This window comes from Macaca nemestrina, chromosome 13 (assembly GCF_043159975.1).
Source record: "Macaca nemestrina isolate mMacNem1 chromosome 13, mMacNem.hap1, whole genome shotgun sequence".
NCBI lineage: Eukaryota > Metazoa > Chordata > Mammalia > Primates > Cercopithecidae > Macaca > Macaca nemestrina.
The window spans coordinates 110,449,556-110,464,122 of NC_092137.1; the positions used below are offsets into that span (position 1 = coordinate 110,449,556).

At 46.1% G+C, this 14,567-nt stretch overlaps 1 long non-coding RNA gene across 1 annotated transcript in view; it reads left to right on the forward strand.

Moving 5' to 3' along the window:
* The window catches only part of LOC139357950 (uncharacterized), a 54,687-nt gene extending 43,060 nt beyond the window's left edge, over nucleotides 1-11,627 (forward strand). Inside the window, exon 5 of the long non-coding RNA XR_011612037.1 lies at nucleotides 11,431-11,627. This is a non-coding gene — a long non-coding RNA (uncharacterized lncRNA). The remainder of the gene's footprint in view (nucleotides 1-11,430) is intronic.
* Nucleotides 11,628-14,567: the final 2,940 nt, after the last annotated feature.

Sequence of the window (14,567 nt, forward strand, 5' to 3'; positions counted from 1 at the left end):
TGTCACTTAAAATTAACCTGTAGTTACACCATTCAGGGCTAGTACAGATACTTTCTAATATCATTAGGGATGCAGGTCCCTTCCAGGTATCTGCTCTGCTATACTTTAGAAAATACCCTAGATTGGCTGCTAAATTCCCACCTATTATTTCTGAATTCTAGACAGCAGGAAGAAAAAAGGTGTGGGAGAAGGGCAAAGGAACATCTACCCTTCCTTTTTAAATTTTTTAACCAACCTCCCTTAAAAACACTTTGTTGAGATATGATTACATTCAAAAAGCTGTACCTATTTAATGTGTATATCTCAGTGAGTTTGAGGATAAGGATACATTGTGAAAGCATCACTACTATGAAGATTATAAACATAATCATCACCTCCTGAAGTTCTCCCTCCCATTCTAATTATTATTTCTATTAGTAAGAACAATTAACATAAAATTCACCCTCCTATTATATTTTAAGTATGCAATACAGCATTCATAACTATAAGCACTATGCTGTAGATTAGACCTCCTGAACTTATTTATGTTTGTATATCTAAAACTTTGTACTATAATCACACCTACTCATTTGCCTGCACCAGAGCTCCTGGCAACCTCCAGTCAACTCTCTGCTTCTGAGTTTATTTGAGATTTCAAATACAAGTGAAATCATACAATATTTGTCACTCTGTGTTTGGTTTATTTCACATGACTTCATGCCCTTCAGATCCACCGATGCTGTCACAAATGACAGGGTTTCATTATTATATAATACTGAATAATATTCCATTGGGCGTACATATATATATAAAACGTTAATTCATCCGTCCGTGAATGAATGATAACATGTGTGTCTTCTTCATATATCTTGATTATTGTGAACAGAGCTGAAAGGAACATATGAGTGCAGATATCTCTTTCACATAATGATTTCAATGACTTCATATATATATTATATGTTTTATATATATATATATATAAAATAAATGGGATTGCTGGAACAAAATGGTATTTTTATTGTTAATTTTTTGAGAAACCTCCATACTATTTTCCAAGATGGCCATACTAATTTACATTCCCACCACCAGTATACAAAGGCTCCCTTTTCTCCACATCCTTACCAACACTTGTTATCATCCATCTTTTTGATAATAGTTATTCTAACAGGTGTGAGGTGATATTTCATGGTAGTTTTCATTTGCATTCCCGTGATGACTAGAGAGGGTAAGAATTGTTTATATATATATATCGTCCATTTGTATCTCTTCTTTTGAGAAATTCCTACTCATATCTGTTAGTTCATTTTAGTTTTTTAATTTTAATTTTATACACAGAGGATACATGTGCAGGTTTGTTCCATGGATGTCTTGTGTGACGCTGAGGTTTAGAGTATGAATGATCTCATCACACACATAGTGAACATAATACCCAATAGACAGTTTTTAAGGCCTTGTACCCAACCCTCCCTCCTCCCTCTAAGAATCTCCGGTGTCTATTGTTTCCATATAAGTGAGAGCTAAGCAATGTATAACCCAATGTTTAGCTCTCACTTATAACGGTGAATATGTAGTATTTGGTTTTCTGTTCCTGCACACAATACCACACTGGGCTAATTTTTGTATTTTTGGTAAAGACGGAGTAGCTTCAGCATGTTGGCCAGTCTGGTCTCAAACTCCTGAGCTCATGTGATCCACCCACCTCACAAACTGCTGGCATAACAGGCATGAGCCACTGTACCTGGCTTTTCTGAATTTTTTTTAGCTTATATTAGGTTTGTCTGTTCTAGAATTTTGTGCACATTTATTTATATTATAGGACACTTTTTAGCTTAGCTTTCCCCACTCAGGGTGAGAAAGATTATATTGATCCAAGATGTTGATTAATAGAGTTGATCATCCCCCTTTATTGCCCAATATTACTCTATAATATGCGTATAATTTGTTTATCGATTTCCTCTCGGTAGACATTTGAGTTGTTCCCAGATTTTAGCTATTGTTAATAGAACTCAAGGACATTTTTTAAAATAAAAAAATTCAATCCAAAATGTCCTTTCCTTTTGACTCTCCAATATTGTGTCAGGGTTACATTTTTGTTGTCATGAAAATCCAATTACATTGAACAAGATGTGTTTCCAGAATCAAGATTCAGTATATGTGTGGTCTAGCTGTGTCCCAAGAATGTAGCCCTTATTAGTTTTATTAAGCATTTTCCTATATAAATTGAAATCAAGTAGAAGATGCATTTTTCCACAGTAGGAGACATAGAACAGTTTAGGACTTTGGAGAGATAGCAACTTGCTGCTTGCCTGTGCAACCCACCTCAAAAGATACAACTCCTCCAACTTTTGGTTTCTGGTGACTTGTCCAAACAATTAGATGTGAACTGACCTTATTCCTTACAATACTACAAGTCGGTCTTCTGCACCTGGCCAAATACAGTATAAAATTGATGGGCATACGTTTCTTTTGTTTTCATGCTTTCTATTTAAAGCTATTCTCTTTGGCTGGGCACTATGGCTCATGCTTATAATCCCAGCACTTTGGAAGGTCGAGGTGCAGGGATCACTTGAGACCAGGGGTTTGAGACCAGACTGGCCAACATAATGAAAGCCGTCTTTCTGAAAAATACAAAAGTTTTCTGGGCATGGTGGCACATGCCTGTAATCCCAGCTACTCAGGAGGCTGAGGCAGGAGAATCGCTTGAACCCAGGAGGCAGAGGTTGCAGTGAGCTGAGATTGCGCCTCTGCATTCCATCCTGGGTGATAGAATTAACCTTCATCTCAAAAAAACAAAAAGCTAATCTGTACTTTTCTTTTGGTGCATAACTATTGTGGGTATGTGAATGTGTATCTGTAGCACCTAGAATAGTGCCTAGCCCATCACTTGTGTTGAAAATTGAGAAAACCTTCTTAATATAACTTTTCCACACTCTAGTTCTGAATTTAAAGACAGAAAAAGATAGGTTAGCAAATATACGTATCAGTTATTTCTATTGACAGATCATTTGGAGAACACGTTTTTGGATGTGGGAGAATAAAGGTCCCTAACTCTCCACCCCAGAAATAATTTTGCTGATACAAAAATCAGTCAGACATGGTGGCACATGCTTACAATCCTAGCTACTTAGGAGGATGAGGTGGGAAAATCACTTGAACCCAGGAGGCAGAGATTGCAGTGAGCCAAGAGTGCCCCATTCCACTCCAGCCTAGGCAACAGAAAAAGACTCTGTCTGAAAGAAAAAAAAAAAAGTTGTTACTATATAGGAGACAATTTTATTGTCATCTCATTTAAAATTGAAGAGTACATTTGGGTCGAATTCTTATGCCTGCAGAGACATTTGCCTCTGGCTTAAAATCACTGGCTCCAGGAGGAAACTCCACCAGAGGGCATCGTAAGGATTTCATAGTGTCTAAGTCATCTTGGTAATTCTTCAAATAATTCCTGGCAATTCTGTTAGGTCTTGAACTTCACTTACTTCTTATATGTTTAATAAAAAGAAGTTCAAAACGTTGCCATGGCTGTTGAATTCCCACAGGCTTGTCTTCCCCTTAAAATTCATTACATGGTTTGTACTCTTTTGCGAATATAATACATAAGTTTGGAGGTGGATGCTTTCAGCCATTAAGTTCAAAAGTACTGCTACATGGGCCGGGCATAGTGGCTCATACCTCTAATCCTAACCCTTTGGGAGGCCAAGGGGTGCAGATCACAAGATCAGGAGATCGAGACCATCCTAGCCAACATGGTGAAACCACATCTCTACTAAAAATACAAAAATTAGCTGAGTGTGGTGGTGCGCAAGTAGTCCCAGCTACTTGGGAGGCCGAGGCAGGACGATTTCTTGAACCAAGGAGGCGGAGGTTGCAGTGAGCTGAGATCACACTATTGCACCCCAGCCTGGTTATAGATCAAAATTATGTCTAAAAAAAAAAAAATACTGCTACATGGACATCCATCATTCCGGCATCTCTGCCATAACAGCTGAGTATCGACAATGTCTCTTAGTTTCTTTAACTCCAAATTTGTGTTGTGTCCCTTGGTCTCCTGTCGTACCATAAAGTGTATTATTTACAAAAAGGACAATTTATCTATTGTTATTTCCTCTCAGTATGCTACATCCTTTTAGAATTTAAACATAGTGTCTCCCAACCTGAAATTTGATTTTTAAAAAACCAGAAAAATGTTTTTGGACATCTTTTATTTCCAGCTGTTTTCATCTTCGTCTCCTCTCCTGAAGTCAACTGAGGGTAAAGTTCATTCGTCAAAATTTCTCCTCAACTCACAACAACCTCATCCCACTCCAATATGATTTTTGTCCCCATGAATTGATGCACATAATTTTTGCTGGCAGTGGTAATGTCCTAATAAAAAAAATCATGAGATGGCATCAGACTTTACCTTATGTTCTAGCTCAGCAGAATTTGATCCCTGTCTGATAAGGAAACCATATTTTCCCTAGAAACTTTTCACTTTTGTCACAGGTTTGGTTCCCAGGGAGCTGGATATAGATGAAGTTTAGTGTGCAGGATGTTTATTAGGAAGTAATGTCAGGATCCACATCTGTGGAAAGGATTAGAGGGAAGCCTTCTGTGCAAAGGGACAAGTCTAATGGCAACGCAGCCTGACTTTGTCAACTGGCCGCACAGACAGAGCTGTTCAGCTAAGAAGGCCTCCCCTATTTGTCCCAATTGAACCAAATGGCAAAGTCTATGCATCCCTTGCCTCCATTAATAATTGTGTGCTTGCCACTTGTGGAGGGTGAGACTTTGAAGCAGGTGGCTTTCTGTGGCTGAAGAAAACCTTAAATGTGCTGGCAAAGTTTTCCAAAGAGACAGAGAATGGCATCTGCCATGTATGTTGCCCCTTTCCAAAGAGGAAGCAACAAGGATAAAGTCCTCCAATGGTGCTGTATGCAGATGGGTGGACAGTAATATCTGTCCCTCCTGTGACCTAAGAAGAACAAGTGGCAGACATGCAGCCAGGTAGTTAGAGGTGCCACAGTGTTAGGAGATAAACATCTGTCATAAGCAGTGCTTCTTTGAATCAGGTGTGACACAAGTCTTGCATCCCTTGCATGGACTCCTTCCCCGTTATCGTGCTGTCCTACCTCATGAAGGTGAGTGGGGGCTAGGTGGTGGGCAGTCCCAGGACGAGGTACACTTTGCCTGCAGTGTTCCCACATGCGTTCCAAGGTAGCCCAGGTGATCATCCATGAACTTTGTATTTTCCTTATGCTTCTTGTCTTTGCCTTTGAGGAACACGTTTCATTGGACTCTGAGTCCAAACAACTCATGTATCCCTATATCTTCACATTGTCCTTCACCTAAGGGAATCTCTAATCTCTAATGCCTTTGTTTTATTGTTACTATCAATATTATAATAATTAACATTGTCGTTATTAACTCCATTGTTGGTTTTCAGTTATTTTTATTTATGGAGTTAATATGAATTATTCTTTTGTGGCTACTTACACCAAGATGAAGATAATTTATTAGTTCAGGAAGAATCTGCATTCTGAAGGTGAATAGAAGTTCACACTACAGATGGGCAGACACATGCCCTCCCAATTCCTGATGGACCTCCTAGTGCCTCCTAGACCTAAGGGGTCTCCTGCAATGCTCCAAGAAGCCACCAAGGCAGGGATCTGCTTGTGCATGCCTGAGAGCATTCAGGATGAAGTGAGGCTCTGGAAAAATGCACGAGTTTCCACATAATCCCCAAAAACCTTACAGGTGAACTGGATGCCACAGAAACAGGAGTGGTCATTGACACAACAAAGTCACCAAAATTGTTTTGAAGTCAATTAGGAAACCCAGGAATCACTCTTGCTGCCATTAAGTGGAAGAACAGGAGCCTGTGAATGGCATCCTTGTCCTGCCTGAAACTACACAGATATTTCTATGTGGCCTCAGGTACCAGGAATCTCCGTGATTTTCAGAAAGGCAGGGACAGCTTATGCCAGCCCATCCCTCTGCAGAATGTGCCCCAGCGGATCAGAGGATGGAACCATCATGGACTGCACAAAGGCTCAAGGCCAGCTTCCCAGACCTGCCTGTGACTCTAGGTAAGTTCTGAGTCCACGTGGGTGCCAAGGAAAGGTTAACGATGACCTGGAAAGATGGGACAAGCAGACACCACCCCTAAACAATCTACAGGATTCTAACTTCAGCAGGAAGCCAAAGACCAGCTCATACCACACTAGTGCACCTTGAAAACCCCTGAATGCAATGCCGCTCTGCAGAGAATTCAACAAAGAAGTTTTTGCATTCTAGGCTGCATTTTACAGTGCTTCTGGACACGTGATCAGAAATTGAACATTGGTATATCTAACTGACATTTTTCACAAAATAGTTTTTTTAAATGAGGTAATATAGACAAAATATAATATAACCATATGTATTATATGCCAAAATATGCTTCACTGGCATCAAGTAGACTCACTTTGAAATACAATCTAGGACAACCTCCATTTTCAGAGTATTTTCTTTTCGAAAGTGAAACTCTCCCACCAAAAACCAACAACATCACAGGCTTTTGCCTCCAACAAACCGACAAAAAACCAATACATTTATTCTACCACTGTGAAATGGACTGCGGTGCAACACATACGTGTGAAACCCCACATGTGGCATCGCCGTGAGCCAAATGGGGACTCGTGGTGTAAGCAACACTCCTCACGTGTTAGTGTGCGTGAGATTCACTTGGCGGAATTTGACTAGGTGCGTGTTGGTAGAGTGGGGCTGAGGTTCTCTTGCCCCTGTGGATGCTTAAGAAGTCACAGGTCCTGCGAAGACCTGCGGTCCCCTCAATCAACTCTGTTTCGGAGACAAAATGACTTGGATTGCTGACAAGTCAAGAAATTTTCAAGCCCTTGGAAAATCAGTTACACACAAACACGGAATGAAAGTCAAAAGAGAGTACGTCATCTTTTTGAGAATTTTATTCACTTCAAAACAAATTAAACACACCTATTTCCAATGGCATTCCAGAGCCCAATTTTCGAGGCTGAGGAAACACCCCAAGAACGCTTTGTGCAGAACGCTTCACAGCGTCCAAAACACTGCTGTCAGGGCGGGGCACAGCTGAGGGCCTGCATCTCTCAGGGTTCCCTAACTGTTCCCTGATTCAGTCATCTAGAGAGCAAATGCACAGTCATTCCCCAGTTTCCTACTGACATCACAGCGGAAGTCTGACTCCCACGCGTCACCGTCACCCAGTTTCTGAGGCAACGAATCATTGGCACAGATGCTTCTGGTGGCGGGTTTCCGGAGCGCCCTGCGAACTACAATGTCCCTCACCAGAATTCGATGAGGCAGAGTCTCTGCATGTGGTCCCTGCCTGGCCTGGGCTCCAACATCCCCAGAAGCACCACAGCTGGGGAGTTTGGGAGTCACCACACACAGTCTGCTCTCTGCTCTGTGCTCCTTAGTCCCACAGACCCCTCCAAATCACGGGAGCTGGATGCAATGGAGCCCTGGCCACCTGTAGTCTCACTCCAGGTCAGAATCGCTGTCCTCTGAGGAGGAGGAAACCTGAAGGTCCTCATAGAGGACACTCACGGGGACAGGAACACAGGGAGCCTCAGACTTCTCTGAGACATGACGGCTGTGAGCGGGGAAGGCTCCCGGCTTCTCAGGAGAGGGAAACAAGGGAGCTGTCAGGAGGCTGGAGCTCCACCATCCGTTTTCCAGTCTCCGGAAGAGCATTCTGAGAGGCTGGGCCCCATCGTGGCTGGCCGCTGGGTGATGGGACATGGTGCAGGCCTGGGCAGTAGGCAGGCAAGGTCTGCTGTGCGGAGGCTGCCGGTCGCTGCTGGGCACCTGGGCGGGTGTCCTCCTGCTCATCTGGGGCGACGGACTTGGTCTGAGTTCGGTTGCAGCTGGCGGAGGTTGGAGAGTCTCCGGGGCCCCCAGCTCACCTCCCTGGATGGCATTTTCGGGCATCTGGAAGGGACCCATTCTCGGTTTCTTGGGGAAGTTCAGGCAAGCCTGAGTCGGAGCCTGGGCAGGTCTCTTGGCTCCTGGCCTGAAACTGAGATTGGAGCCGAGGCCCAAGCTGTGTGTGTCGGCTGGTGGGCAGGGCTGTGAGGTCACCGCAGGACGTTTGTCTTGTGCCTGGGGGCTGATGACCCGGATCAGGCCGTGGGGCTTGGAGGCAGCCTGGGGAACTTCTCGACGGCCACCCTGAGGCCTGCTGTGTGTCGGCTTCCTCACGACGAGAGGCTCCGGGCCCTGCTGCCTGACTCCAGGCTGAGGGATGTCGGCCACAGCCCCTGTCTGTCGTTCATTTGGTCGGAGACTTGACGAGGAGCTCAGACTGGCTTTTCTGAGAGGAGACAGTGAAGCCAAGATGGATACCGTGTCAGACATTTTCGTAGCTGAGCCATCAGTGAGGGCACGGTCCACGCGTGGCCTCTTATTAGTTGCTTGGACCGGCACTGGCCTGCTTGCAACCTGAAAGAAAGGAGACCACACACGTTAGAAGTTCCTCGGCATCGAGCCAACATGGAAATCAACCACATCCAAAGACAAGGTGTACACAGCAGCAAATTCTTAATAAGGTAAGGACAGGCGGTCCTTGGAAGTAGGGACAGATCCTCAAGGTGAGTGCTGATCGGGGCAAGACCCATGAAAAATGCACTCTCGAGCTATGATCTGAGAATACCATTTTTCTAAAGACTGTGTCTTCGGCATTCACTGGATCAAAGCGCCTCCACTCAGCCTTCCATGAAGTGGGACGGACTAATGCCCTTCTGAAGGCAGGTCGGTGGCTCAAGGGTTCCCAGGACGTCTTTTCTGAAAACATGCATGTTCCTGGGGTGAGCCGCCTCCATGTTTGGGGCCCCTGAGGGACTAATTTCCTCAGGCCGCTAGGAAGACGTTGTTGGCAGGCTTGCCATCATTGCACAGAGAGAAAGCAACAGGAAATACGGCATCTTCAGATGCCTTCATCTGGAATCAAATGGACCTGGAAGGATCATGGAGTCCCTGACCCCAAGAAGGCAGGAAGAAGGGTTCCCCGATCCCCTCACACACACGGGAACCTGAAAGGAAATCAACCAGGGTGACCTAGAGGAGAAAAAGACCAGGGGCCCAGGGTGACACTCACCCTCAGATAATCACAAGATTCCATGGATTCTTTTCGATTTGGCGGCAGCTTCTCCGGAGGTGTCCCGGAAAAGATCTGGAGGAGAGCCTTCCTCTGCAGGTCTTGTTGCCTGCAGAAGAGAAAAAGTTCAGGCCCTGCCCCCTGGTTCTCCCCAGGAGACAGGGAGAACCCTGTCTGGGGCCCAGTCCCGTTCTGTGTTTTGTGATACATAAATGGAACTTTTGCGCCCTTTCCGCCTCTGCACCTTCCCTCATGTGCCAACCTTCCCATCCTGCTGGTGGCCCTCTAGGCTTCCCAAGTAAGTACTGTCATTTGGATTCCGTTGCTTTTCCCCCTGTCATGGGGAACCCGCACGAAGCGCCCCCGCCTCTCCACCGTCCCTGAATCTCCCAGAGCCAAAGGAGCTCCCGGATGGGGAACCCGGGAGGACACGGAGCTCTGGTCTGTTTCTCTGCAGCGTTCCTTCCCTGTCCCAGAGACGGAAAGGCACACGGTGTGCGGGTGCAGAGACACTGTGTCCTTAGGTGGCAGTACCCTAAGGGTGGTGAAAACCCCTCTCACTGCTCACCTTGGTCTCGCTTCCTTCTCTCCCTTTTCCTTGTTCAAGGGCCCAGGGTTCCTTCGAACCTGGGGCTTCCATGGTTTCCGGTTTTCCTTCCCTTCCTTTCTCCCAAAGGTCTGGGGAACCAGGGCTCCGTTCCAGCACTTCATGGGGCACCTGGTACTTCTGGCCGTGTGGCCAAAGGCCCCGCAGTTTTTGCACTTGACCTGTGGGTGGAAAGGAAGTGATGCCAGTGAATGAGCTGAAGCCACAGGCAGTGATCCAATGTCAACATTGAGACGGATTGTGAATTCAGAACTGAGTGAGGATTCCAAAGCGTGGACACCGGCATGGGGGCCCTTAAGTGGCGGGAGGGTTCGGTTACGATGTTCCCTCCCAAAGCCCATGTGACGGAGGAACTCTCAAAGGAAGGACTCAGGGTTCTAGCGGGGACGATCATGAACCCGATGTCCACAACACAGCCCAACCTGGCTACACAGGATTCTGAGTGGAAAGGGAGGTTGCTCCCAAGAGTCTCTCCAGGGACCTGTCGGGCCGGGGAGGAGGTCCCAAGCCAGGCCCACCTTGGATGGGAAAAGCAACCCGGGTGGTGCTGGCAGAACTCTTTGGAATCCAACCCAGTCTCTGAGGACCGTGTGACACTCGCCCCCTCCTCCCCCCTCGATACCCAAAAGATTCCAAGGCTAGACATACCCTGGGATCTTCTTCATCGGGTGGGGGAGCCCTTGGCCCAACTGGGGCCCTCTGCTGCTTCTGGAGGGTCTGGGCTCTCACGAGTCTGTTTGCCCCACTTTTGGGGTCACGACGTGCCATCTTCTTCGTCTCCTGGGCGTTTTATGGCCGCCTTTTTCAGGGGTTGATGGCTGGGTCACCTGAATCACACACAAACACACACAAAGCGATGGTTAGGCACATTGGATATTCACACACCCACAAGAAACCCTCAGCTAATTCCATGACGGTGTGGTCATGAGGAGACCTCACCACCCGTCGGTCAAATCTGTGGATCACAATGTGGTGTGTGCATCCTCAGATATTGTGTGTTCCTCTGCCGTGACTACCTGGTCCAAGAGTAAACTTTGCCTGCCACATGGCCCACGGCCTAGGTATGTGGAGTTGGAGTTGAGATTTCAATCCCAACCAAACAACTGATTCTGGAGACTGGACTTAGGTCTATCACCATTCACTCCAGTAGAAGACACAATGATTCTCTCTCCCCTGAGGGACAAAAGAATAGAAGCTACAGGGCATGGCCGATGTCACCCCTTGGCAGGTCTGCTTGAAGGCAGGGATAAGGGATGCTTCCTATCAGAACTCAAATCACTACTCTTGCCGTTTCATTAGGTAACTTCCAAACACAAATTCATCGAGAGAAGTTATCTCCCTCTCTACCACACTAGCAGGTGATGGTCTTTCCTGCTCTGTCTTTTTGGCTTTAGCTCCAGCCCCTCTTTATTTATTTTTCTGGTATTTTACACACGCCATACGAATTCATCTAAACAAACGCTGAACAAGTGGCATATGAATTTCTTACATGGCTAAAGGGCAAACCACCCCTTTTCCAAAGTTCTTTTTCCATTTACCCACCAATTCAGCATGCTGGAATAAATTTCTTTTTGCATTTCCATCTGGCTCTTATCCCAGGCACGGAGATGGAAATGTTTTCTCGCTTTCTGTTCCAAGAATTACGGGTAAGGAGAACACATCCTACCGCATCAGCGAGCCCCATTGTGATCTGTTTCTTTCACTCTCCTTTGTCTCTTTTCCCCCAACCCCTCAGGGATTGCGTGAAACAACCAGTCGTTCAGGGAAACTAACCTGAAATTACAGGTCTACTTTCTTTCCTCGGCTGGCGCTCAGATGGACAGGTGAGCTGGCGCTCAGATGGGCAGGTGCTGGAGCAGCCCTGCTGGAAGCGGTGCAGCCTTCAGGAAGCCGGAGGAACGGGCAGAGAGGGACCTTTGCTTTCCAGGTTGCCTTTTATACTGCTTCTGGACCCCTGACGCGAAACGGACCCTAACCTAATCAACTTAATCCAATTACATGACCTGGAAAGGTCTATTTGCCCAGCCCACTCTAAGATGATGTTCACTATGGACAGACATTCTAATACCTACCTGTACAGCTGCAAGCTTTGAAGAATAGATGTTTCCCGTCAGGTATGTAGCCCTGGTGCAAGTACCCCTGTCTGGTTTTACATCTTTTTTTTTTTTTTTTTAAACAAGGTGCTAAAATAGACACAGTGTAATTGGACCATATTTACTCTATTTCAACGTAGGCCACAGTGTCATCAAGAAAGTACACCTTGACATGCAATCTCGGTCGTTATCCATCTTCAGAGCTTCTCCTTCTTCCCCACAGTAAGTGCGTCAGCAGAAAACCCTGACCACACCCTCACGTGTTTTCTCCTCCAGGAGGCCCTTGGAAACCACCGTGAATTGGACTGTACTGGGAAACCCAGATGAAGAAAGTCAACACCGCTTTGTCCTTCGGTGCCTGGCTCCTTTTTCAGCTCGTCCTGCGGCTCCAGGCATTATGCCTGAAGAGTCTCCAGGACACCGGTGCGGCTCTATTTCCTTGGGTCCCGTTGCCATTTCTCTGGATTTGCGAAGATCCAGCGGACTTTCTGTGGAACTCTCTTGTCGGGGAACTTGGGTGCCACGTCCCCTCATTCTGCCCGTCGTCATCTGCACCTGCACGAGTTAGGGTCCAAGTTCCCTGGACGGGAAGAGACAGGCAGGAGTCGGAATGGTGAACCAGCACACTGGGGGCATTTTCTCACTTGGTCCAAGTGACCCCATGGTCTTCTAGAGCTTTGGAACCAGTCGCGTCCCACTTGACACTACACCCGACTCTCAGTTGCTGAATGTTGTTGGCCCTCTGGCGATCTCCTGTTGGATGAGTTGCACCTGCTGAAACTCGATTTCTCCTGGATTTGCGCTTCATTAATTATTCATGATTCAGGTGGGAACGTCTGCTTATATCCCCCTGTGGCTGTTCTCTGAGCTTTCCGGTCACATCGTTTCCTGCCATGCTCTTTGGTTCATTTTGGTCATGTTCCTTCTGCTGTCAGAGGAGCAGAGAGTTGATCTTGTTGATTCTGGATACTGATAGTTTCTAGGTGATCTGGATAACCAGGGTACGACCCTCAACGGCGGCGGAAAGGGAGCAGCCATTTGGCGTTGCTCAGAAAATCCCACTCAGTTCCCAGGCCTCCTAGATGTGGAATCCTGGTCAGAGTTGTTCCCAGGTCAGAGAACGGAGATAGCCTGTGCATGGTGGGATATCTTTACCTAGAGCTTTCAGTGAGTCTCGACCTCAGCTACTCTTAGGATCGGGGGAGAAGCATGGAAAGGCCCTGTGCTCAGGCATCTGGAAAGAAGACGGGATGAATATTCTACCTCTGAAGTACGTCCCAAATCTGGGAGTTTACTTCCCAGATTAATAGTGTCATCGATAATTATTAAAATTGGTCATTAGTGTTTAATAATTAATCATATTATTACTCCTAATACCGCAGGGTGTGTACACCTACCTGTGATGTCATTCCTAATATCCAGGGAGGGAGAGCATGGTTTTAGTTTTAATATCGCAATAAGCGCACACTCACCCTGTGACACAAATCCTAATATCCAGTGTGGTAGAGTATGACATGACTCCCAACATAGCAATGAATAGACAGCCACCCGGTGATATGGCTCCTTATATTCACGGAAGATGAGTATGATATTAGTCCCAATATCGCAGGGAGAGTACAGGTCTTCTGTGTTATGATTTCTAATATCCAGAGGAGGAGAGGATGATAATAATCCCAGTGTCGTAGGCTGTGTTCACCGGCCCTGTGACATTGTTATTAATATCTTCGAAGGGAGAGGATATTACTCCCAATGTGGCAGGGGGTGTACATCCACCCTGTGATATTCTTTATATTCCAAGGCCGAGAGGTTGATATTACTCCTAGTATCACAGACACTGTACACCCCCGTGTTTTTAATCCCTGCGATATTCGGAGTAGTATCATCCTCTCTTGGGTGGAAATTGGGAACAGTATCACCGGGGGCGTGTACACACCCTGCGATATTGAAAGTAATATCATCCTCTTCCCTCCTGGATCATGGAAACAACATCACTGTGGGGGTGTACACTTTCTGCGATATTGGGAGTAACATTATCTTCTGTGCCTTGGATTATTAAGGATGATATCACGGGGACATGTGTACATCTTCTGCAATATTGGGAATAATATTATCCTCTCTCCCCCTGCATATTAGGAAAGATATCACAGAGTGGGTGTTCACCTCCTTCGATATGGGGATTAAAACCATCTTCTCCTGTTCCGGATATCAGGAGGAATATCACACGGGGATGTACAGTGTCTGTGATACTGGGAGTAATATCAACCTCTCGGCCTAGGAATATTAAGAAGAGTATCACAGGGTGGATGTATACCCCCTGTCATATTGGAAGTAACATTAGCCTCTCCCCCCCATGGATATTAGGAACAATATCCCAGACTGGGTGTATGCCTCCTGCTCTACGGGGAGTAATATCATCCTCTCCCTTCTATGATATAAATAACAATATCACAGGGCAGGTGAACACAGCCTGCGATACTGGAATTATTATCATCCTCTCCCCCTCTGGATACTAGGAACCACATCACAGATGAGTTGTACCCTCCCTGCGATATTGGGAGAGATATTATACGCTTCTTCCGTGAATACTAGGAGCAATATCACTGGGCGGCTGTCCATTCATTGCTATGTTGGAAGTCAAGTCATACTCTACCCCCTAGATATTAGCATCACTGCACAGGGTGAGTGCACACCTACTGCGATATTAAAACTAAAATCATGCTCTCCGTCCCTGGATATTAGGAACAACATCACAGGTAGGTGTACACCCCCTGTGGTATTA